This window comes from Mus pahari, chromosome 5 (assembly GCF_900095145.1).
Source record: "Mus pahari chromosome 5, PAHARI_EIJ_v1.1, whole genome shotgun sequence".
Classification (NCBI taxonomy): Eukaryota; Metazoa; Chordata; class Mammalia; order Rodentia; family Muridae; genus Mus; species Mus pahari.
Window position 1 is genome coordinate 93,936,257 of NC_034594.1, and position 25,148 is coordinate 93,961,404.

General features: G+C 48.8%; 1 protein-coding gene across 1 annotated transcript in view; it reads right to left on the reverse strand.

Moving 5' to 3' along the window:
- Nucleotides 1-17,021, reverse strand: part of Gli2 (GLI family zinc finger 2) — a 223,421-nt gene extending 206,400 nt beyond the window's left edge. The window contains exon 1 of the mRNA XM_021197700.1: nucleotides 16,707-17,021. The gene's annotated coding sequence lies outside the window, so the exon portion shown is untranslated. The remainder of the gene's footprint in view (nucleotides 1-16,706) is intronic.
- Between the last annotated feature and the right edge of the window lie 8,127 nt (nucleotides 17,022-25,148).

A 25,148-nucleotide genomic window follows, 5' to 3' on the forward strand; every position in this document is an offset into this window, starting at 1 on the left:
TTGACACAAGCTAAGAGTCATTTTGGAAGAAAGAACCTTAACTGAGTAAGTGTTACAAACAGATTGGCCCCGTAGACATTTTCTTGTTTAGTGATTGATTGATGGGGGGTGGGGGGGTTTCTAGCCCATTGTGGGTGGGGACATCCCTGGGCTGGTGATTCTGGCTTACAAGCCAGTAAGTAGCATTCCTCCACAGCCTCCGCATCAGCTCCTGCCTCAGGGTTCCTGCTTTGAGTTCCTTTCCTGACTTCCCTGGATGGTGGACCAGGAGCTGTAAGATGAACTAAACCCTTTCCTCCCCAGGTTGTTTATGGTCATGGTGTTTTTATCACAGCAAGAGAAATCCTAAGACACCTTGTCTCAAAAGACAGGAGGGGGGAGAAAAGAAAGTAAATCAGGGAACAAAGAAATGCTCCCTGCTAAGGCTTGACCCTCTCCCGGAGAGAAAGGTGCAGGCACGGTAAGGGCGGCTCCACTCACTGCCAAGATAACTTTTAGCAGCAATTGAGCTCTGAAGGCTCAGGAAGCATGGTGTACACCAGCAGCTCAAGCTCTCAGTTGCAGCGTAAGTGAGCCACCAGTGCAATAGGGCTGCCTTCTAAATAATAATCACCAAGTTTTATAGGTTTACTATGCACCCGGCACTTGACATGCATTAACTCTTTCATACCCGCCATGAAACAGAGCCACACTCATCTCTGTTTGTCCGTTTTGTTTGAGAAAGGCTAAGACAGGGTCTTACGTAGCCCACACTGACCTCAAACTTCTATATAGCTGAGAAAAATGCTGAACTTCAAAAAAAAAAAAAATTTTTTTTTAAGGTACTAAGGTTCTTTTGTGGACCAGGCATGATGGCGCACACCTTTAGTCCCAGAACTAGGGACACAGAGGCAAGTGGATCTCTGTGAGTTTGAGGGCAGCCTGGTCTACATATCAAGTTTCAGGCAGCCAGAAGAACTACATAATAGAGAGACTCTGTCTCATCACCAACAAAAAGCTTCCTTGTGTGGGGAGGGGAGATGTCGGTGTATGAGCTTGGGGTGTGTGCACGTGGCCATGCCCAACTTTTTGGGTACTGGGGAGTTGAACTCAGGTCCTCATACTTGCAAGTGATCTCCCCAGCTTGATCTCAAACTTCTGATCCTCCTGCCTCTGCCACCAAGTGTGGGGGTCACAAGTGTGAGTAGCCTCCACTGGCTTATGTGGAGTTTGGGACTGAACCTAGGGCTTTCTGCATGATAAGCAAGCATTCCACCAACAAAATGACAACCCCAGCCCTCCTGGTGCCCTTGATTTGCTTCATAATCGGTCTGCAGTGCCTGCTCTGAGCCAAACCCACCCACAGTGGCAAGTCCCAGCTGAAGCACCCAGTCCTATCTGGACAATCCCTTTTGGTGAAGTTACTGGACAAGAGGATACACATAGACTTGACCATGTGGTAGCCTAGTCTAGGGGGAACAGACAGGGGAAGCTCAAAGGAAATGCTTATAGCCTCTCTTCAGAGAGCTAGTGACCACAACAGCGACAAGTGGGTGGGCTTCCTCTTGGAGCAAGCAGTAAAGGAACTAGACTAACTGTGACCACAGAACCACATTCTGGATTGCTGGAATCTTCCCTGCCCAGATCAAGTTGTGCCCTTCTACTGGCTTCATCCCTCACTCTCTTGTCTACCCCTCTCCCCCACCTCTTCCCCAGAAGAATATGGCATAGCTGAACCCCAAAGAAGGAGGGAGTTACGCACTGACATTTTATGTTTTGGAACTTGAGTGAAGCCAGCAACACCACAAAGACCCAGTGGCATGTGTAAAATCCACAGGCTCACAAGCAGGCACCAGAAGGCATGCCACACATGGCCTAGGGCCAACCAGATCTCCAAGGCGACTTCCATCCTGGAAGAGCTTAGTATCCAAGGGCATGGTGCTTTCCATCAGGTAACCAAGGACAAGGTAAAATTCGAATCAATGAGCACAACCCTTTCTAATCACAAACAGAGAAGCGTAAATCCTAGGCATCAAATGTGACAACTTAAAGAGTGACAGAGATGGGCTGGTAAGGTGGCACAACAGGTAAAGATGGTGACACCAAACCTGAAGATCTTAGTTAGATTCCCAGACCTTCAGGGTGTTTCATGGCATAGGTGTTCCTACATACAGATACACAACAAAATAAATACATGTGGGAGAGAGAGAGAGAGAGAGAGAGAGAGAGAGAGAGAGAGAGAGAGAGAAATGAATTGCTCTATGAAACAAACCACAAGCAGATCAAAGAGGGATAATGGCCTGCCTAAGCTCCAGTAAGTAGTAGCTCAAATGCAAAACCAGTCTGCAACTCTAGTTTCTTCTGCCCATCACAATGGAATCCAAACAGCTGCTTCCCATCCAATACCTATTGTGTGAGGGGCCCAACAAACTGTAACACATGCTCAGATGATGTAAAAATACAACACTAAAATCAATCATTAGTCATAGCTGCTCACTCTCCCATGTCAAGAAAGCCAACCTGGATTCTGCCTGGTTGACCTGGATTTCTTAAGACAAACACCAAAGGAAATGCGTAACCATTTCCCTCATCGAAAAATATTCCCTCTTCCATATGTGTGTGGAAGACAATAAAAAGACAATATTGACTAGTGCTATTTGGTAAGGAACCTCAGTGAAGTTCGAAAGCCTAGGGTTAGAATAGGAGTACCCCACGAAAGAAGTGACTGTTGGCTTCATCGGTGGGGGAAAGATGGCACACTGACCAACAGCACAAAAGGCCATTCCCTTTCATCAAAAGTGGATGACTAAAGAATGGAGGCAGAATGCAAGGATGGATAAATAAAAAATATATAGATAATGGAAGGAAGGATGATGGGTGGATGACGGAAGGCTGGATGGAGAATGGAAGGGTGGATGGGTGGATGGGTGGATGGATGGGTGGATGAGTGGAGGGAGGGATGGTGGATGATGGATGGATGATGGATGGGTGGATGGGTGCATACATGGAGGGATGGATGAGTGGCTGGATGGATAGGTGGGTGGGTGGATGGATGAGTGGATGGATGGATGAGTGGATGGACAGATGGATGGGTGGATGGATGGATGATGGATGGAAGGATGGATAAGTGAATGGATGTATGAGTGGGTGGATGGATGGATGAATGGGTGGATGGATGATGGATGGGTAGATGGATAGGTGGATGGGTAGAAGAGCAGTTGAATGAGTAATGGATGGATACATAAAGGTGAGTGGAAGATAAGCAAGTGGGAGAAAGATAGGGGATGATGGAGGGAGAATGGAAGAATAGATGGATGGGTGGACAGTGGATACATGCAAGAGTAGATAGAGGCTGGGCAAAGGACAAAGAGGTGGATGATAGAAGGATGAGTAGGTGGGAGGGGCAGAGGATGAGTGCCAGATGGACAAATGAACAGATGATGTGTACATGACCACCACTGTCCTTAAACCACTAACACCATTCCTGAAGAACCAACTCCGCCCCATTTCCCTACCAGCCATTCCCTCCAAGGGGTCCAACAGATTAATGCAAGGAGAGTTCTTCCCAGGAAGGAACAGGTAGGGGCAACCCCTCCCTACCTCTCCTCAGCCCCACCTACCCACAGGGTTTGGCATACATATTTGTTAGGAATTCTCTCTTTTCTACAGTTGTATGGGACCCCCTCAGAAGGGGAAACCGAAGCTCCTCAAGGCTGGGACTGTTAGCACAGTAGGGAATGTGCTTCCCTAGCAAGCACAAAAACCTGGGCTTGACCCCAGCACCACATCAACCTGGAAAGGTAGCTCACCCTTGGAACCACAGCACCGTGAAGATGGAGGCAGGAAGATGAGAAGTTCAGGGCCATCCTCGGCAAGCTTGAGGCCAGCCTGGGCTACATGAGACACTGCCTCTAATGAATAAATCAAAACCACCACCACCCAAACTCAAGGTAGGGAGAATAAAAAGGTCATGGAGGGGCTCATTTAAATTTTGTCACGGATCAAGACAGATGTGCTGGCACATGCCTTTAATACCAGCATTCAGAAAGCAGATCTAAGTGAGTTTGAGGTCAACTTGGTCTACAGAGTGAATTCTAGGACAGCCAGGGTTACCCAGAGAAACTTTGTTACAATTGCTGCACATGAATATTGTCAGGGGTGTGGTCTCGGAGATTTGTAGGATGTTGCTACTCCACCACCTAGGTATCACACATCTGCAACGCCCTGTGCATCACAAGCTGCAAATCACACACACACACACACACACACACACACACACACACATACACGCACACGCACACACACGCACACACACGCCCCAGAAGGCTACTTCCTGCTCGGCTTCTGTCCCTGAGGACTGTTCTGCCCAGGCTGTCCTTGCTCTCTTCCCCTCTGCTGGACGGCCCCAGGTTGGTGCTCTGAGGGAAGAAGCCTTCCCCTACTGCTCAGCACCACTGCTTAATTAGGTAAAGAAGCCTTTGCCAGCCAGGCTGGGTGGCATATACACACCATCCCAGCACATGGTTGGCAGAGGCAAGAGAATCTCTTCAAGTTCAAGGTCAATCTGGTCTATATAGTGGTCTCAGACCAGCTAGGGCTACATCGTGAGATGGTAGAAACAAACAAACAAATAAGTAAAAACCAAAAAGATAAGGCTGCAGGTAAGATGGCTCAGTGGATAGAGGCGCTTGTCCACTACCTTGACTGATTTAAATTCCATCCCAGGGACCGACACAGTATGAGGAAAGAACTAGCTCCTATAAGCTGTCCTCTGATCACAACATCACTCCAAAGCATGTGTACATGCACACACACTATGCATGTATACATACATACATACATAGTAGTAATAACATTTTTAAAAATATTTGCAAAAGGGAACCGCTGGCTAAGGCTCAGGTCTTGCTTCCCCTGCCTAAGAGCTCCCAGGGACCACCCATCCCAAATCTGTTATGCTCTAAGGACTTTGCCAGCCTGTAGCCAGTAAAACACCCCTGGTTTTATTGCTTCCTTGGGACAACAGTGTGGGGGACTCCCTACTGAGCAATGTCACCTTTCACAATAACCCTAGATACCTCTAGCTTTCCCACCATAGCTCAGCACCCTGGCTAGACTTAGAGAAGCCTAGGATTTCAGCTTCTGGATGCTAAACCAGGCTAGCAAGGCATGTCTGTGGTACTGAAGTTTAATCAGCACCAGGCACCTAACAGATGTTCCAGTATCAGCTGATTGACTGATGGATTACACAAGGAACTCCTTTTGATAGCATGGGCCAAACCATTTCAAACACAGGGCACAGAGAAGGCATGGCTTACAGGTGAGGACGGAGTACATAAAAAGCTGTGCCTGCTGTCACACTCCACACTAGGGACCCCTAGATACCTACCTCACAGCAGCATCTTGGATGTCAGTTAGCAGGGACACCCACGGCAGGTTTCGCTGGTGACAATCACCCATACAGGTTCCCCATTAGCAGCACTTTGACATTGTGACATTCAGGCTGGATAGTCTCTTGTCATGGTCTCTGACCATTTGATACTATCAACCTAGCCAGCTGTGTCAAAATGTCTCCTGAGACATGTCCAGCAGACCTGGCTCCAGCCTTCCGACCACTGGCTTTGAGTGAACCATTCATGCCTTGTATAAATGGAGAAGATAAGGGATAAATGGGTGGAAGGAGGGTGAATAGACAGAGGGCGAATATATATATATATATATATATATATATATATATATATATATATATATATATATATCTGCCCTTGTTGTTGTTTTAAGGCAGGGTCTCATGTAGCCCAGGCTGGCTTCAAACTCCCTTTAGAGAAAAGGATGACCTTAAAGGCTTGCTCCTCCTGTCTCCATCTCTATGCCTCCTTTAAAAATCTACCCTTGGGGGAGTCTATGTCCATAAATAGTCCATAAACGCAGTCAGGTGAGAATCCTGTTCTCAGACACACTAGGCCCTCGCTATGGCCACCCCCTGACCAAGGATGAGGACTGGCCTGTACATCACAAACTCAGCCTATCAAATAAATAGTTTTTCCTTGGGTTGAGGAGGTAACTCGGGCAATAAAGTACTCACTTTATAAGCATGAGGACCTGAATTCCATCTCTGGATCCCACATAAATATCTGGGTGTGGAGAGAGCAAGATGGCTCACTAGGAAAGGCGCTGTAGCCAAACCTGCCAAACTGAGCTTAACTCCTGAGACATCCCTCCCCCAAATAGTGGAACATGAGAACCGACTCCCACAAGTTGTCCTCTGACCTCCACATCCTTACAGGGGCATTTAGGGCATCCTACCCGCAACGCATACAAAATAAATAGATAAATGTAATGAAAATCTAAAGCCAGGTATGGGTGATACGAGCTTACGATCCCAGTGCTGAGGAAATGAGACAGGCGGGTCCTCGGGATTTGCTGGCCAGCCAGGCTAGTATACTTGAAAAGCTACAGGCTAGTGAGGGGGGCCATCTCAAAAAGAAAATTGGACAGTATCGGAGAGAAGCAGCTGAGGCTAATCTCAGGAACACACATACACAAGCACACAGCTATGTCACGTGTCAGAGCACCGAAGGCTAGCCCACATGGGCAGACAGACCCTCAGGTATTTAAAACTCTGTGATGGTCAGTCTTTAGCTGTCAGCTTGACATACATATAAATACTTGGAGAGAAAGTCTTAATTGATGAATTATGCAGATCAGAGTGGCCTGTGGGCATGTCCGTTGGGGACTGTTTTGATTGTTAATTGTTGTAAGAGGATGAGGCCCACTGTGGGTGGTACCATTCCTTAGGTAGGAACTCTGTAACTGGGTAAGAGATAAGTGTGCAAGCAAGCACTTTTCATGCATTTGTTTCTCTCACCTCTTGACTGTAATGTGATGTGACAAACTGTTTCAAGTTCCCTGCCTCCTTGACCTCCCCACAGTAATGGACTGGAACTCAAAATTATAATCCAAATAGATAGACCTTTTTCCCTAAGTCGACTTTCATCACAATATTTGCAGCAATGGAGATGAAGTTATGAGAACATCCCCCTCTCTACAGCCATCAGGACTGCAGTGACCAATAAGGCCACCATTCTAAGGATCCTAACCCTCAGGTGGACTGTGCTGAGTACCAGACTGATCTTCCAGTCTTGCCTTTATCCTTTGAGCTCTAGAGATCATTTCTCTGTGCTATTTTGGTCCAGAAACAACTCACTTCTTTCTCACTTAGTCTGCTTGACCATGACACCCAGTCCAGCAGCAGTGGACAAGGCAGGTGAAAGTCTTCTAATCTGCTGATAATGGAGTCCTGGACTGTCCTGATCTAAGGGCCATCATAACCTTAAATCAACAAGTGACAACAACCAGGAATAAAGCCCCAGTTGATGGAATACTAAGTTACCTGAATCAGGCAATGCAGCACACCCCAATAATTCTCAGCTCTTGGAAGGTAATGCTGGGGCATCAGAAAAGTTCAAGGTTATCTTAGCTACATATTTAGTTTGATGACAGCCTGAGATATATGAGACCCCCCTGTCTTAAAACAAAACGTTTGGTCTCCCATCATCCACCCTGATAAAGGCACCCACTGTGGCAAACTTCATGCTGCGGATTCTCCCCGGGGGGCTGAGAATCTGCATATTTAATGGACTTCCCACCTGAATGGAACCTGAGTGGCCCAGGAGCCCCACTTGGAGACAATCTATTACGGTCAGCCTCAGCTCTGCTGCTACTTACTTATTTTGTGAGGTGTGTGTGTGTGTGTGTGTGTGTGTTATATGTACAAGCTCATGTAAGTGTACATTGCACATATTCACGGAAGGTCAGAGCTCAATGGCAAGTGACTTCCTCAGTTTTATGATAATGATGATGATGATGTGCATGTACGTGTGTGTGTGTGTGTGTGTGTGTGTGTGTGTGTGTACTAAGTATGTACATGTGGGCAGGAATGCAGAGGTCAGAGGACAGCATTCAGAAGTCAGTTCCTTCTTTAACTACATGGGTCTCCTGGATCAAACTCAGGTCATCAGGAGTGGCAGCAGGCACTTTTACCCACTGAGCCATCGCCTCCACCTTATTTTTGAAACAACAAGCTCATCAATTTGGTGAGGCTGGCAGGCCAATAAGCTCCAAGTCTCTGCCTCCCCAGAGCTGAGATCACAGACACACCTTGGCAAGCCTGGCTTTTCTGTGGGTTCTGGGGTTTCAAGCTCAAGCCCTCGTGTTGCAAATCCTTCACCAACTGAGCCATGTCCCCAGCTCCACCTCTATCTCTTGTTTACCTTAAAACCAGAAAACAATCCAAATCACAGAGAGCCTGCACTTACGACTTTACTGATATAAACGGATTTCTGCCTAAATACACAGATCGCATGTCTCTCCTCACATTTACCAGTACAAAGAACTCAGGAACAGACTCTATTACAGGTGGAACCCACTATATTATGTCTATTACACACTTCATCTTCTCTAGACAAACATCCACCTCACTTCCTCCCCTCCCCCCACTCCTGATCTGCATACCTAAGAGGCCTTGGCATATCTGCTGAGTTCCTCTGTCCTGGCATAAACAAGGCGTGGAGCGAATACCTTGCCCTCAAACCTCGTCAGAGCTGTCCCCTCTCCTTGATCTCTTGAAGATAAGGAGGGACAGACCTAAATATTCTGTCCCTGCCTGGACACACACCATGCATCACAAAGGCACAGCCCAGGGCTGTCTGTGGAAGTTCTGAGCGATGGGCCTTCAACCCGTCATTGCATGTTTGCGACCTCAATTTTTTTTTTTAAATCAAAATGCTGCCTTCATCTTTAAAGATCTGAGACATATTTATGTGTCAGCCCTTCCTAAACTGCCTTCAGCTTTCAGGGGAATGTAAAAGGGCCATCGCTGATCAAGTGGCCATCAGAGTATCCATGTCCACTCTACCCCTTTGACCCGTCACTATACCTTAGTGCAGAGGTTCTCAGCCTGTGGGTCTTGACCCCTTTGAGGGTCAATCAACGCTTTCCCCAAGGGGTGTCACATATCAGATATCCTGCATATCAGATGTTTACAGTTCATAACAGTAGCAAAATTAGTTATGAAGTAGCAATGAAAATAATGTTATGGTTGGTGATTGAGGAACTGTATCAAAGGGTCTCAGCATTAGGAAGGTTGAGAACCTTATGCCTTATAGCTACACTGATTTCTGAAGCTGCCTAGCAAGAGAGATCAATGAGGGAAAGGCAAATCCCCCGCCACAGGTCCCAGAGGTTCCCAGACGCTGGTTACTCCCACCACCACCCTGCCTCCCTCTGATGCTGGGTCCTGACCCTACTGTCCAGGACATGTTGGCTACTGGGGAGAACAGGCTGCAGCCACCAAAGCCTTCCCCCTTCACCATATGATGGTTGACACCGGTTATCCACAAGATCTAAAACCACCCTAGAGACAAGCCTCGGGACATGTCAGTGAGGCATTTTCTAGGTTAGGGTAACTCAGGTAAGAAAGCCCATCCTAAACGTGGGTGACACCACGGGGTGGAGTTCTAGACTAAAGAAAAACACCCCAAGCTTAGTACCAGCACTCATTGCTTTCTGCTTCCTACAAGTGGGTGCCATGTGCTGAGTTACCACACCCTCCCGGTCACCGTTATTTCTCTGCTTCGATGGACTGTGGACCAAACAAAGCCCCCTTCCTTCAGTTACTTGTATGGGGTGGAAGGAAGCAAGGAGGAAAGGAGCATGCGCACAGTCAGCAAGCAGCGATAGTGCGGCTCGGGCTCCTCTTCCTGAGAGCAACACAAACGGTTGGACCTGATCCCTCTACAAAGTCCATTCATCTACCACTTTTCTGTCTGCCTCCGCTTGTCCCCGAGAAAAACACCCTGTGTAAGAAAAGAAATTCCATGAATTGCCTGGGTGGTCCTCAGCCCCAGGTTCCACAGCACAGCCACCTCATAATCAAGTACTTAATGATCAACTCTTCAGTTTGAAGTGAGACTCCCGCAGAGGCATCCGAACCCTCGCCACATCCCTGTTCCCTCTGCCCAGCATCTCCACACTTCAGATTACACCAGTGTGTTTCTGTGTCTTCCCCTCAGACCACACTGGGTCTATCCCTAGCTCCTCTGGCCAATGCTTGGTCAATTACAGATTCTCAAAAAAAAAAAAAAAAAAGTAACAAATTAAGGCCCTGTTTCCAGTCCTCCATCTCTGCCTACACTGCAAACACTTGCATACTAATCTCCCCATCTTCGGTTTAAAATATATGGACCTTTTTAAAAACTCCCAGCATAATGAATAAGCCTAAATATTAGAAATTGAAATTATTAAGTAAATCATTCCACCTGCAAAGCTTCGATTTGCATACCATTAATTCATGATGCCATCTAAAACAAACTCATCACATTCTGTATATTAGAAGCTGATTTATGTAAGAATTGAAAAAAAAAAAAATCCTGAACTCAAATTTATGCTGACATGATGTACACAGTCAATGGAGAAAGATTTTTCTTTCCTCCTTTCTACCATTTTTTGGTGTGTGTGTGTGTGTGTGTGTGTGTGTGTGTGTGTGTGTATGTAAATCATCCAAGCAACTGCAATCTAGCAAGAAGGAAAAGGATCTGAGGAACGGACTTACATGTAGAAAGATGCATAATGCAGTTGCCTCTTGTGCGCGCGCGTGCGTGTGTGTGTGTGTGTGTGTGTGTGTGTGTGTGGCAGGCTCGAGGCGGCTTAGCCTCTCTCTCTCTCTCTCTCTCTCTCTCTCTCTCTCTCTCTCTCTCTCTCTCTCTCTCTCTCTCTCTCTCTCTCTCTCTCTCTCCAGTTATTAATGTCAAGTATGCCAAAGATACGCTGGAAAATCATTACCATTCATCGCCACTAACCGCCATTAAACTTCAATCAATTCAACTTAGCACAAGTGTACTTGAGCGGCCCTTACAGTTTCTTATAAATGAGGCTCCAAAGTCGGCCTGACTTATTTCATTGTCCAAGGCACAAAGACAGGGCGCTAAGCAGGGGCTGAAAGGGGCCTATGCGAGGCCCTGCACGATGTTCTTTTAAACATTCTGTCCTAAGTGTTCAAAGATCTTTTTCTGCAAGCTGAGAGGTCAGGACGAATGGGCATGGCCCCGAGAAGCGCTCGTTCCTTCTTAGTTTTGGGGCCTTACTACACACTACAGATGTCTTAAGGAAAGTTTCAAACACCCCTGAAAGTTTAGCAACCGGATCTCTCTTTCCCCTCCCTCCTCAAAGGCTACGATTCTTTAAACTTGAGCATCTTCGGGAGGCATGGAGAAGGAGAGCCAGGCGCAGGAAGGTTACGGACACCGTGTCGGCCCCGGGCTCAGGTGGGCACTATGCCCCAGGCGGGCGCCAGGACTTGGCCCTCTGGCCTTCTTCCTACCCAGCCACGAGCAGGGCCACGAGCAGGGTCCCGGGCGGCTCCGGCCACCCGCCGCAACAATGTGGCCATTGTTCGCGCGCGCGGAGCGGGCGGGCGCGCAGGTGGGAGGCCGCGGGCGCTCGGGCACGGAATGTTCCCCGGACTGGGCGCGCTCGGCGCCGCCCGGACACGCGGCCTGCGCGGCTCCACCGGGACGGCGAACCCTCGGAGGGGCGGGGCGGGAAGGGATGGGGCGGGGCAGATGGGCGGGGGNGGGGCGGAGGAGGGAGAGACAAAGAGGAGCAGGGGACGAAAGGAGGGATGAAGAGGGTATGGGAAGGGGGGGCAGGGGAGAAGAAAGTGGAGACAGGAAGAAGAAAAGGAACGATGGGGGAAAGAGAGAGGAAGTTAGGAAGGGGAGAAAAGGACAGAAGAGATTGAAAGGAGGGAGGGAGGGAGGGAGAGAGGGAAGGAGGGAGGTGGATAAACGGGGAAGAAAGGATAAGTGAGACACCCAGCAACCCAGAAGTACGAGGGCCAAGTAAGATGAGGAAAGAGCAGGAGTTCACCCTCATACAGAAAAAGGACTCCAAGCCTCGCCAAGTCAGCAGCCTTAATCACACCCGGGGCTTTGCCTAATTACAGGGTGAAAGCCAGGTCTAGAGGTAGGGAGATCCTTAACTGTGTCCCAGGGAAAGCAGAGGGCAGAGACAGGCTGTGAGGCTGTCTCTCCTCCACCCATGCCAACCCCTCAGAGCCTGGATCCTGGAGGAAAAGGCTGGGGGCTGCAGCAAGACTGGCCACCGGCCTCTGAGACACCGTGTTTCACGTTCCCTTGGGTGAGAATCCAGTCTGTAGTGGGACCACCCTCTGGCCTGAGTTCTCTCACTGGAGTACTGGGACCCCTCTGCACCCAAAGAGGTGATTCAATCCTAGTCCCCTGCTGATAAATTAAAAAGTTCTCTTTATTTCATTTGCTGGTTTGGGGTTCATTAAATTTTCCACAGATTCGCAGAGACGAAAGCAGTCAATAAACTCGGACAAAAGTGCCCAAATCAAAAAGGGTAGAGAATTGGGAAAAGGTAAGATAAAAGTGTTATCTGATCCCAGATCCGCAGGCAGCAAAGGAGCAGGGGCTGCTGCAAGAATCTCAATGGGCCATCACCCTTCTCAGCCTGCCTCCAGTTAGTATCTACTCCTCATTCAAGACAAAAAGCCAAAGCACTAAAAGTGGTTTTCTTATGCTAATGTTGAAACCCAGCACTCAGTTAAAACACACTTCCCAGAAACCTACCTTTTTAAAAGACACACATGTGAAACACACACCAAAAAAAAAAAAAAAAAAAAAAAGGAAAAGAAAAAGAAAGAAAGAAAAACCCACATTAATTCGTTCTATTTAAACCCAAGTCTCAAAAAAAAAAAAAAAAAAAATTAATGGGTCCTGTCTGGTCACATCTTGAGAGAGTTATTTCCCAGATTGTGTATGTTACATAACAAGTCAGAAGGAAAACCTAAGTAGAAACATGACTTCTTCAGTTGTTGGAAGAGTTCAGGACAGTAAGCCTCACCTAGAGAGAGAGAGAGAGAGAGAGAGAGAGAGAGAGAGAGAGAGAGAGAGAGAGAGAGAGAGAGAGAGATCATCTCCCTTTGTTTTCCCAGGATTTAAAATGTGTATGTGTTTTAAAAGTGACACTCCTGTCACCCTCAAAAATCTAAAAACAATGGCCAAAGTTTTCGTTTTCTAAGTCCTTTACATTGTCCACAAGCCCTCAGATTTGGAAAAAAAAAAAAAAAAGTACTTAGTGCTGAGTATGGCGCTGTGTTCACTGGAAAGCCACAGAATCTGAGAGAAGGAGGCCTTCTTTACTCTAGGATCCTATCCGGCAGATGACAGCCACTGCTGCTAACTTCCGTCTATGCCTATCCGCAGAGGACGACAGAGAACTCATCCTCTTCCCCTAAGTGCAGGCTGGGCACTAAGTACCCAATCCCGGCCTCTGCCCCTCCTGATGCTCTAGGATCTGAGAACACAGTCTTTAGTTGGCATTCTTCACATGTCCATGCCTCTGATGCTTCGTGAAAAGAAGAAAGGAGGGAGCCGCTTCCCTGGGGCTCCCTTTCAAAAGGGCCCTGGCCCAGCAGCTGCAGCTGTCCACAGTGAGGTCCACCTGGCCTTGTGGCCCCCGATGTGCCAGTTAATAGGTGCTATACAGGTAGACCTCCCACCCGAGACCCCCAGCCTCAAGACACAAGGCAAGCGGGCCCCACCTTGTTCCCCGCGGTTTGCACCAGCAAAGGCCAGCTGCACCCACGAGGTTTTAGGACTCTGTTTTTGAGCTTTAACAAGCCAGCTGGGTGTGAGGGGTCACAGCCGCATTCCCAGTGCATACAACAACCTCATGGACTCATTTAGAGGGAACTGCTAGTGCCTGGGCACTGAAGTTTTACAGGAGTGGAAGAAGAGTACTTAGTGTAGGCAAATATCCAGTTTTGTCTGCCTGCTTGCAGACTGTCCCGGATTCGCTAATCCAGCCCCAGGGGCTGCACTGTGTACAGGGCTCTTGTAGAAGTACAAAAAAGAGTGGAGTATTTGTGTATTTTTCAGGCTGCAGTGCAAACAAGCCAGCTACAGGACACAGCCCCTGAGACCCCCACAGGATCTAGGAAATGAGCTTGTGACCAGTAACCACACACACACACACACACACACACACACACACACACACACGCGCGCGCGCGCGCGCGCGCGATTAAGCAACTCAAAAGCACACCCTCTCTCATCGCTCAGTGCTCAGTGTTCTCTCCCAAGCCTGCAAGGCCAGAGGAACATCTTGAGAAAGTGAAGCATCTAAGCTAACTCCATATGCCCTTCAAGGTGGTCCTCCTTCCAGGCCTGGCTTGAATTTGGGAGGAGACCTCAGTGAGTCTGAATTCTGTGCATATTCCCACCATCTCAGTTCCCACCTAAGCACGGAAATAGATCTATCAATCCTAGTCCCAATTAGTTCATGGAGGAGTCCAGCCCCAGGTAGGAAGATGCTTGCTTCCCATCAGCCTCTCCCCCAGACACAGGACAGAGACAAGAGCGGGTCTCCCACAGGGCACACTCCCTACACAGAACCTTCTTCTCTGTGTGTGACTCTAAGCCCCCTAGAATCAAGAAACACCTCATGACATTTGGGGGCATCTTAAGTCTTCCCAAACATAATTAATGCTAAAATTCACCAGGTGAACTTTCCACACAGCAGGCAGAGTCTGAGTAGAAACTGTATCCTGAAGAGGCCATCCCCAACTCCTGGAACCCTCTAGAGAGAAGGAGCAAGATGGTGAAAGCGAAAGCAAGATGTAGAGACTCTAGGAGTGAAGCCTTGAGCAGGAGGGGTCTGCATGGTTTAGATTAGACATTCTGGGATTAGTGCCCAGGATAGAACAGAAGCTGGGAGAAAGCAAGAGCCTCAAAACTCAAAGCGAGTAAGCATCCGGAATGTTTCCTCCTAGTCGGGGGGGAGATCAATCCAGGTAGGAACATAGTGTATTCCCTCCCCCATTCCAGACCAACTGAGCCCTTGAAGGGGCTAGTCCCCCAGACACACGGAAGCCTACTCAAAAAGGGAAACCGCAGCCAAGGTGAGGAAGTGGGCGGGGAGGGGGCTCGGAGGAGAGGTGGCTAAAACAAACAGATAACATCAGGGAGACTTGTGACAAGCCCGCCTATTCTGCCCGCTATCCCCCCGTGCTGTATATTTTGGATTTCACAGTTTATTTACTTTTCTTTTTTGGCACCGAGCCCCCGGAGCATGCCAATACAATATTTGTTTAAACACTATTTTATGCCGCTTGCGAGGGAAACGTTTACTTTCAAATTCTCCAACATCCCCCAGAGCCTCGTCTGCAAACAGCATATGAGCGTTTTACAACTGTTCCCTTTATCTGAAGCTGTGGGGATTAAACCTTCACACGCCCAGCGAGGGCGGAGGGGCAAGGGGCCCAGGACATCGTGAGGCCACCGAACAGCAAGATGAAGGATGTCCCAACTGGGGAACAGAGAGGAACAGAACCCATCCCTTACCAGTCTCTGAAGGACGAGACTACCAAGAGAAGTCTCTCCTATCCCTGCTCCAACTGGGATCAGCTCTGGGAACCACAGGACAGTTACACACACACACACACACACACACACACACACACACACACACACAAAGAGCCTGGAAGGAGAGGCGCCCTGGGGGATCCCCACAAACTCTTTGCATCTCTGTAGCCAGGTCACTCGAGGTGAAGCACAAGGGCTCCATCCTTAGTGTCCACGAGCTCTAAAAGTCAGGTTTCCTAGGAAATGAGAGCAATTGCTGCCGGGATGAAAAGAAGCCCAGTTGGGTGGACTTCCAGCTCCCGGCGCGGCGGGAGCCCTCTCGAACTCACTCAAGCACACGGTCCCTCCCCCCACCCCCAATCTCAGAGGAAAAAAAAAAACGCTCCCCTCTCTCTAAACCCTTAATAGGATTGGCGCCCAACTCTGTCCGCGCCGCTCCTCATCCATCACACACAGATCAAGTTGCAGTAGTGGATTTTTCAAATTCCTCAGCAAATATACTTGTTGAGAGATTGCTTGGGGGGTGTTAAGTGGGGGCTAGGATGAAAGCGAGGAGTAGGGGGAACCGATCCCTCGGCGAAGGATTACGAGTGGATCCATTCGGGAAATCAAGGGGATCTGGAGACCTAGGATAAGAGAGAAAGGTAAGGAAGCCAGAACCGAGGTCCAGAGACTGGCGGCGGAGGGAAGGGGCAACAGGGTTCAACGAGAGGGAAAGAAGGAAGAAAGAAAAGACTGGGCTCCCGGACGCGGACTCGCAGCGCGGAGAAGTAGAGTTCCAAGTTTCCAAGTGGCCGGCGGCGGTTGCAACACACCGCACAGTCCCACAGGCGCGCTCCCAGCTGCCCATCTAAGGGAGCTTCGGCGCACTCCAGCCCCCACGTCGCCCCCAAACAGTTCCAGGCTCCAAGCGGTGCCTCAGGTCAAAGACCGGCCTACCCAAGCAACCCAAGAACAAGAAGCACTTCCCCTCAAGTGGAGGGCAGCGGTAATAAAATCGACCCCAGCCACGAGTTCTGATCCCCCAAGATCCTCCTTAAGCCCTGCCGCTGCTGGACCAGAGCACTAATCAGGGTTGCACTCTTTGGCCGGCCCCTCTAAAATCAGTGACACGATCTCGATTCCGGTAAACGGATGAGAGACACTCTGAAGACCGCCACAGCATCTCAGCCGAAGCTGGCCAGGCTAGGAAGTGCTTCGCCACCAAGAGTAAGGGGAGAAAAAAATAAAGAAAGAAAGAAAAGAAAAGAAGGAGGGGTGGGAAGGCCAGTGCAACTTTACCGAGGAGACAAAAGTTTGCCTCTAGCATGCAGGTGGCCTCTCGGGCGCCGGGCAGTGGTTGCAGGGCCCCATCCCAACTTGGCTGGAGTGGGGCTGCCGAGTGCGGGGGCTCCGGCCGCCGGGGCGGGGCTGGCCAGGCAGAGGAGGGGACCAAGGCGGGCGGGGGACCCGGGCAGTCCCTAAGGACACCAGGCCAGCAGCTCCGGGCGGCTGCGATGCTACGCACGGCCCGCTCTCCTTCTTCTGGCTCCTCCTCGCCTTCCTCCGCGTCCTCTGTAGCCGCCGCCGCCTCCCGCTCCTCCTCGAAGTCTCATTGATGAGAGGAGTTTGAAAAAAAGTCCGCGGAGCCCTGCTGCCTCGGCTGGCGAACGCCGGCACTCCAGCAATCCATCAGCATCTCTAGGATGGCGCAGCGCCCCCGCGCGCTGAGCTTGGGCACACCCTGATCGTCGCGTCCTTAGCTTGCCCGCCCCCGCCGCGTGCACCCCGCCTCTGAGGCTGGGGGTGGGGGTACACCACCCTGGAGGGGGATAGCCAGCGGGCGAACACAGACTCTCCTCCACCTCAGCTCTAGCAAGGAAAGCACCCCTTCGGAAAGTTCCAGCAGGGGACCAGAGAACCCTAGCAGTTAGGGAGTGGGGGTGGGGGTGACGACCCAGACGCCACTCTGGAGGAGAAGAGCTGGGAATATCGCAGATTCTTCCAACCCAGTTCGGAGGAAATAAAGCACCCCTACCAGAAAGTTCCAGCTACAGGAGCACACGCCAGTCTCAAACACTTTTTCTAAGGCGCCGGGGTGGGGGTTTGCTAACTCAAGTCAGATGAGCTCCGGAGCTCTGGCGCTGCAACTGCTGGTTTCAATATCTGAACTCCCCCTTTCCTCCCAACCCCCTCAGCCCTCCGCCGGTTGTTCCCAAAACTCCCAGATCCTCCGTGCGCCGTAGCAGGAGGAAGACACGTGGGATGGGAAGCAAGACTGGATTCACGCAGGCCCTCTTCGCCCGGGCAGCTACTGCAGGTGCCCGGAGTCCCAGGCGCCCCTCGCCAGGGCTCGCTCACGCCGCCATCTGAGAGCACGCCAGCGACAAGTGACGCCAGCCTTAGGCTTGCTGCTTATGTTTTGCAGTGAGAGGGGTTTTGCTCCCCCCCCCCCCGCGAGACTCCACTGAAGCTGCTGCAGCCAGATGGAAGTAATCAGAACTCAACAACAGAGGGAGAAGGAAGAAAGAATTAGGTTCACCGAAGTTGCAGGCCAAAGTGTGGATGAGGCTGTGCATGAAAGCATTTGCTTAAGTAGCCCTGGGCCTTCTATACAGTCCAGAACTGTCCACTCCAAGAAGCAAGCAGGCAACTAATGGCCGTGCCCTCCCAAGCCATGGGACTCAGCTTCCTCTTGTGGGCTCTGCTCCTAGAAAGCTGCCCGCGGGACTTCTTTAAATTTCTTCCTGAGGTTTGTGGAAACCTTTGTATTGCTTAACCTGTCATAGGGTCTCCTCCTTTTAAAGGTGGGGTGACTGATGCTGAGGACGCTTTGAAACTTGCCCACAGTAATCTAAGGTCAGTACAATTAAATAGACGAGCCCTGTTGAGGATGTTGGTAGCAATCTCTTTTGAGCCCCTCCTACTAAATGCAGGAGAGCCAAGCCTCCAGACCAATTTCACCCTGCCTAAGAGAAAGCTCCTTCTCAGTCCATGTTTCTCACTGATTGGATCACTGTTGGTGGACGGCACAGTTTACACCGTGGGCTCTCCCCTAACTTTATTTATTTGTTTCTGTAAGTCAGTATCTACTTTATGAAATAGCCCAAGGCCATCCAAATGCTATGGATACTCTCCCTCCGAGGTCCACTTCCAACACCCTGAGTTTTACATTTAAAGTTTATATTCCACGTATTGATTTTGTGGTCACAGTCCTCTGGCAGAAGGGGGCTGTTTCTCTCCTTCTGTCATGTGGGTGCTGAGGACCCCACTCAGGCTCGCAGCAAGCACCTTTACTGGCCTAGTCACTGCGCTAGCCTTGACTTTTACTTTTTAACAGAAGGGGAAGTGCTGTGTCCCCGTTCTTCATTTCTTGTTACCTTCCTTCTTGATCTAGAGTGGGGAAGGACAGACAATGCTACACAGATTTGATGCTAACTTTGTCTTCCTCAAAGTCGGCTTCCCAGGTTGGAAGTCAAGGGGAGTCGGGGTGGGGAGGTGACAATATGCTCAAATGGAAAACTTTCTGGTGTGGTGATGCATGGTGGGGTGTGGCAGAACATTTCCTGGGAAGATGCAACTTGTGTCTACTTCTCTACCTCTCACACCCAGGGAGGAACCCATAATAGTCCAAAGTGTGAACACCACTGCAGTCTGATTTGGTGAACCCATGAGTTTTGTGACTTACAGGCTGTGGATGAGGAGTTACTTACAGGAGCGGAAATGACCCAGAGACAGCTGCACACTGAAGCCCACCCCAGTGTGGGGACAGCTTGCCAAGCTGGGAACCTGTGCACCAGGCCTCTCAACAGGCTAGAGAGTGTCCTGTGCTCTCCATGCCTCAGTGGGGCTAAACCTCTTCCAGACAGCTCAGTTGGTTCCTGCTTCTTTCAGGCTGCTGCTCTGGTGTACAGACTTTGCCCCTTAGCTTGTTTGAGAGTCTCCTTGGCAGCTCAATTTCTTCATGTGAGGGAGACTCTCAACTTTTATTATTTATGCTGTCAGGGAGGGGCCTAGTGAATCTGGTAAGTTTCAGGGCCTTCCTGAAGCTATTTTGAGTTGTTTACCTTCCTGTTCAAAGAGTTTCCCTGTAGGGTGAACTCTCTTTCAATCTCAGAGGAAGCCTAAGTTGGGCAAGTGCCTTCGGTCCTAGGACTCCAGGGGCAGGCAGACCTCTGAAGGTGAGAAGCTAGCCTGGTCTACACTGTCAGTTCCAGACCAGCCAGGGTCACACAATGAGACCCTGTCTTTTTAAAAAAGAATAATAATAAAAATAAAATAAAACCTTAAAGAATAATAATAAACAAATAATAAAATAATAATAATAATAAATAATGAATATATTATAAATATAATAGATTAATAAATAATAAATAATAAAAATAAAACCTTACAGAAGCCAGTATAGAAAACGTAGGATAAAGGGCCATGGAGATGGGCCAGAAGTCAGGGCACTTGCTGTGGATCTATTCTGACTTGGACTAGGTCTCACATAAGTGAAAGACAGAACAGACTCCAGCAGATTGTCCTCTGACCTCTACGTACCATCTGTGACATGTGAACCCCACCCCCAATACATGTAAACAAACCCCAGAAAAACAGAAAGAGATATCTGAAGGAGGCTGGCTTTTTCCTTTAAATGTCAGAACATCAGAGGGTCACTCCTCCCAGCTGCTTCTTCTCACTCCCGCTGAGCTTTCAGAACATACACAGCAAAAGGGAACCCTCTCCCTCCCTTGGCTGCGTTTAATGACACCATTCATATGGGTCCTATGAAGCCAGGACTCGTTTCTCCTGACTGGAATATTAGCGGAGTCAGCTGATTACTCCATTACCAGCTTGTCTCTGTTGGTTTCTTTGCGTTGTAAAGTTTGTGGAGAAATCTAAACAAATCAGCATCCGGAGAGAGAGAGGGAGAGATTGCTCTTTCTCTGTTTTTCTTCTCGGACCAGCTCAACTCCTGCCGGAATTTAGGCCCTCACCAAACCTTCCTGGCTTATTTTGGCAAGAAGGTGGTGGCAGAGATGAAGGTGGAAATGCTTGGGGTTTGAGGATAGCTGAGGGAATAGCACATCCCACTGTCTCCACATGGTCAGATGTTGGGGGCCGCAAAAAGAGGAAGAGAGGCTTTGGAACACAACACCATCGTTGTGGCAGAGGAAGCCCTCGTAGGCGCTGGGACACCGGTTACTCGTCCCAGAGCTTGTACTCAGTGTAGGGCATTAGTCAAGACCGGCTTTCTTCTGCAGCTTTCTGTGTAGCCAGTGCTAGTGTCGTGATACCCACCATGGTGAGTAGCACCACAGCATCCCTCCTTCCTTATGCTTCATAGCCAAAACTCATATGTAACCACAAACAGACAAAAGACAAGAAAGGCACTTTGAGAGAGCATGGTGCCCATGGGCACAGAGGCCTGTCCTGGGAACGTGAAGAAGTACACAAAGAAGGACAGGCCCTTCTTGGTGATTTGAATGAGAATGTTTCCTGTAGTCTCACATATTGGAATGCTTAGCTACCAGAGAATGGAACTGTTTGGGAAGGATTAGGAGGTGTGGCCTTGTAGGAAGAGGTCTGTCACTGGGAGTGAGTTTTGAGGTTTCAAAACCCACTCAACATCCTCTTCTTTTCCTCCCCTTCTCTTTCCCTCTCCTTCCCACCCTGGATCCTGCCATTATGATAATGAACTAACCCTTTATGCAAGCCCCAATTAAATGCTTTATTTTATGATCTGCCTTGGTCATTTTGTCTCCTCTTAGAAATAGACCACTGACTAAGACATCATCTGAATGGGTGAAATCCTGTCCCCCAGAGAAGCTGTTCGCAATTCAGAGCCTTCTGAGCCATGTTTCCATCCCCATATTTGTGTGGGAGTATGTGGAGCGGGTACATTAAAAAAAAAAAAAAAACTTTTTGAAGGCAGGATTCCATGTTGCTCTCAAGCTCACTATATAGCCAAAGATAACCTTGAGTTTCTAATTTCCTGCCTCCAGCCCTGAATATTGGGATTCTAGGTGTACAGCATCAACTATACAGTTTGATGCATGCTGGAGATGAAACGTGGTACTTCCTAAGTGCTGGGCTAGCTGTCTACTGCAGTAGGTGATCAGTACTATATGTCTTAGGTTTTTATATGACTGGCAGTATGGTTTCTTTGGGCCATTGTCACGACTCAAAGGTAACAACACATCAAAGCAAGGCATTACAATGGCTGTGACACTGTCAGGCAATGATATATCTTTTTTTTTTCTTTTTAGGGAGTGTCTGTTTGTATGTACAGAGGCCAGAACACAGCATCAGTGTTTTTCCTCAGAAGCCATCCACCATCCCTTTGGGAGGGGCTGTTTGATTTGAGAGGTTACTTTTAGATTCATTTATGTTTACTTTCTGTGCGTGGGTGTTTTGCCTGCCTGTATGTCTGTGTACCACATGTGTGCAGTGCCTGTGGAGACCAAAAGAGGGTATTGGACCCTTTGGAGCTACAATTACAGATGATTGTGGGCTACTATTGAGTGCTGGAAACCTGGTCCTCTGCACTAACCACCAACGTTCCAGCTGCTGAGCAATCTCTTCAGGCCCACCCCTACCTTCATGTTTTCAATCAAGGTCTCTTCCTGGGACCTGGGCTCACCCATTTGGCTGGACTGGCTGGCCAGCAAGCCCCAGGGATCCCATCTCTGGCTCCCGTAGTTGAGATTACATGTTCTATGACATTACTATGTTCAGCTTTTTACCTGGGTGCTGAGGCTTGAACCCAGAATCCTGATGCTTTCCCAGTAGCACTCCACTGGCTGAGCTGTAGCCAGCCCTTCATTGCAGACTTATGAGACAGCAGTCATTTACCAAATCATAGTTAGTTACACGGCTACACCAGGAAGTGTATCACCCAGAGCGCAATGGCATAAACACACAACTTCCAACAAGATGGACAAGAAAAGCAGCAGTTTGATGCTGCTCCACGGTGTTGGGGACTCAGCTAGAAGGTTCTGAGGCTGGCTGGCACCAAGGGATGGAAATGAATTATTCTCAATATAAATACAACAGAGGGACTAGAGAGATGGTTCTGCAGTTAAGAGTACATCCCGCTCTTACAGAGGACCTGAGTTAGGTTTCCTAGCACCCATGCCAGGCAGCTCACAACCACCTGTAACTCCAGGGAGTTCATCATCCTCTACTGACTTCAGTGGGCACCTGCAATCACACACATCCCCAACACTGACACACCCAACTGAAAAAAAAGCATAACTAGTTAAGATGGCACACACACCCTTAATCCTAGCACTCAGAAGGCAGAGGCAGGCAAATGTCTGTGAGTTCCAGGACAGCCTGGTCTACACAGAGAGTTCCAGAACAGCCAGGACTATATAGTGAAGCTCTACGTCTAAAAATATAATAAATGCATAAGTAAAAATTTTAAATAGAATATTTTATTTTATGTGTATGTGCTCTGCCTTCATCCATGTCTGTGTACCATATGTGTGCCTGGTGCCCACAGAGGCCATAGGAAGGTGCTGGGTTCCCTGGAACTATAGTCACAGACAGCTGTGAGCTGCCAAGTGGGTGCTAGGACTCAAACCTGGGTTCTCTAGAAAAGTAACCAGTGCTCTTAATCATTGGCATATCTCTCCAACACCTAAAAAATAAAAATGTAAACAAGTTTATTTTGTTGTTGATGTTTGGGGTTTTTGTTTGTTTACGTTATTTTGGGACAGAGTTTCTCTATGTAACAGCTCTGGCTGTCCTGGAACTCTGTCTGTAGACCAGGCTGGCCTCAAACTCATAAAGATCTACCTCCTCCTGCCCCCAAGTGCTGGATTACAAGTGTGCACCACCACCTCCTGACATAATCAAGACTTTAGGTGACCACATACCTGCAGGTTGTGCCAGCTGCTGGCCAGGGTCCCTCATCTGCATCTCTTCCATCTGCAGCCCTCTGTGGGTCTCTGGTTTTAGGCTAGATGGGTCTCACTCATAGCGTGGTGGTAAGTATAATCCATGTGTTGTATCTTGGGTCTACCAGAGGCCCAAGTGTCAAAGTGTTTGGTTTCCACCCTGTGACACCTCTGGGAGGGGGTGGAGCCTAGCAGGAAGGGGTTAGGTCCCTGTGCACACACCCTGGGAGGGGATCCCTGCCTCTGCTTCTGGTGTTTGCTTCCCAGACTGCAGGAAGCAAACAGTTTCCTCCATGACGCACTGGCTGCCAAAATGTACATCATTGTTACAGACCTGGAAGCAGTGCAGCCACATGGCCTTCGACCTCAGAAAGGATGGTCCCAAATAAAACATCTTTCCTTCGATTACCTCGGGGGGGCAGGAAAGATCACTTAGTGGTGCCGCCACCAAGTCTTCTCCTATCTTCCATATATATATAGTGTGTGTGTGTGTGTGTGTGTGTGTGTGTGAGAGAGAGAGAGAGAGAGAGAGAGAGAGAGAGAGAGAGAGAGAGAGAGAGACTACTCACAAGCATCATAGCACAGTATGGACAGGTCTCAAANAAAATAATGATAAAACCAAATAAGCTTCATCAAAGTGGGCGTGTGTGTGTGTGTGAGAGTGAGAGAGAGAGAGAGAGAGAGAGAGAGAGAGAGAGAGAGAGAGAGACTACTCACAAGCATCATAGCACAGTATGGACAGGTCTCAAAGTTTGGTAAGAGTCCCTTTATTGTCTAAGCCATCTCATTGGCCCCAAGTCATACACATTTGATGAAAATTTAACATCAGAATTGGATGCAAAATATGCATCAGATTTCAGAGACCAAATACCGATGATGTTGATGATTGATTGATTGATTGATTGATATATTAACTATGGCTTGCATCAGCTTTCGAGGATGTAAAATCACGGAAGAAGCCTCTAGGCACAGCTGTGAAGAGTGATGTGAGCTGGGTTGGCCTTTGGGCTTGTCTGGGAAGTTGTTTCTAGGTTAGGTTCACTGAGGTGAGAAGACCCATCCTAAATGTGGGTGGCACTGTGAGTTAGGATTCTAGACTGTACAAAAGGAGAGAGCAGAGACTGGGAGCCTAGGGGAGGTAGAGAGGATCAGGCATCAAAAGCAGAGGTGTCCTTCATGGTCAGCACTTACACAGCATGTGTAATGTCCTGAGTCCCATCTCCAAGACCAAGAAGAAAAAAAAGCACTTGCTCCATTTTCCCACTCGGTCTTCACCTCAACCTAACAGAAGAGTTGGTCCAAGATGGTGGCTCACACCTTTAATCCCAACACTCAGAAGCATACACACTATACATACACACACACTATACACGTACATACCCATTATACATACACATACACTACAAACATACATACATACATACTACCAACAACTACCAAATAAACCAAAGAGTCAATAAAAGTAAGTTTCCCTTTTCAGACAAAAGACCTCCCAGTCCTAGTGACACAGGTTGGTCAGCCCAGCTACTCAGGAAATTAAAGTGTGATATTAGCAAGTTCTTGCATGGCAGGAAGAGAGAGAGCCCCAGGCCTTCCGAACACCAGACAAGCACCCTGCCACCAAGCTACACCACAGCCTGGGGTTATTTTTCCAAAGCTCCGAACCAAGGAAGATACTGAAATACCTGGTTATTGGCTTGGAGGCTATAAGGCATCCTGCCTGGTGTGGGTGGCCACAGAGGTGAAACCACCTCTATGAGTTCATGGGGTTATGTACGTTGGTCAGTTTTTGTAAAGTTGACACAAACCTAGACATACTTAGAGAGAGGGAGTTGTCTCTAGATTAGTCTGTGTG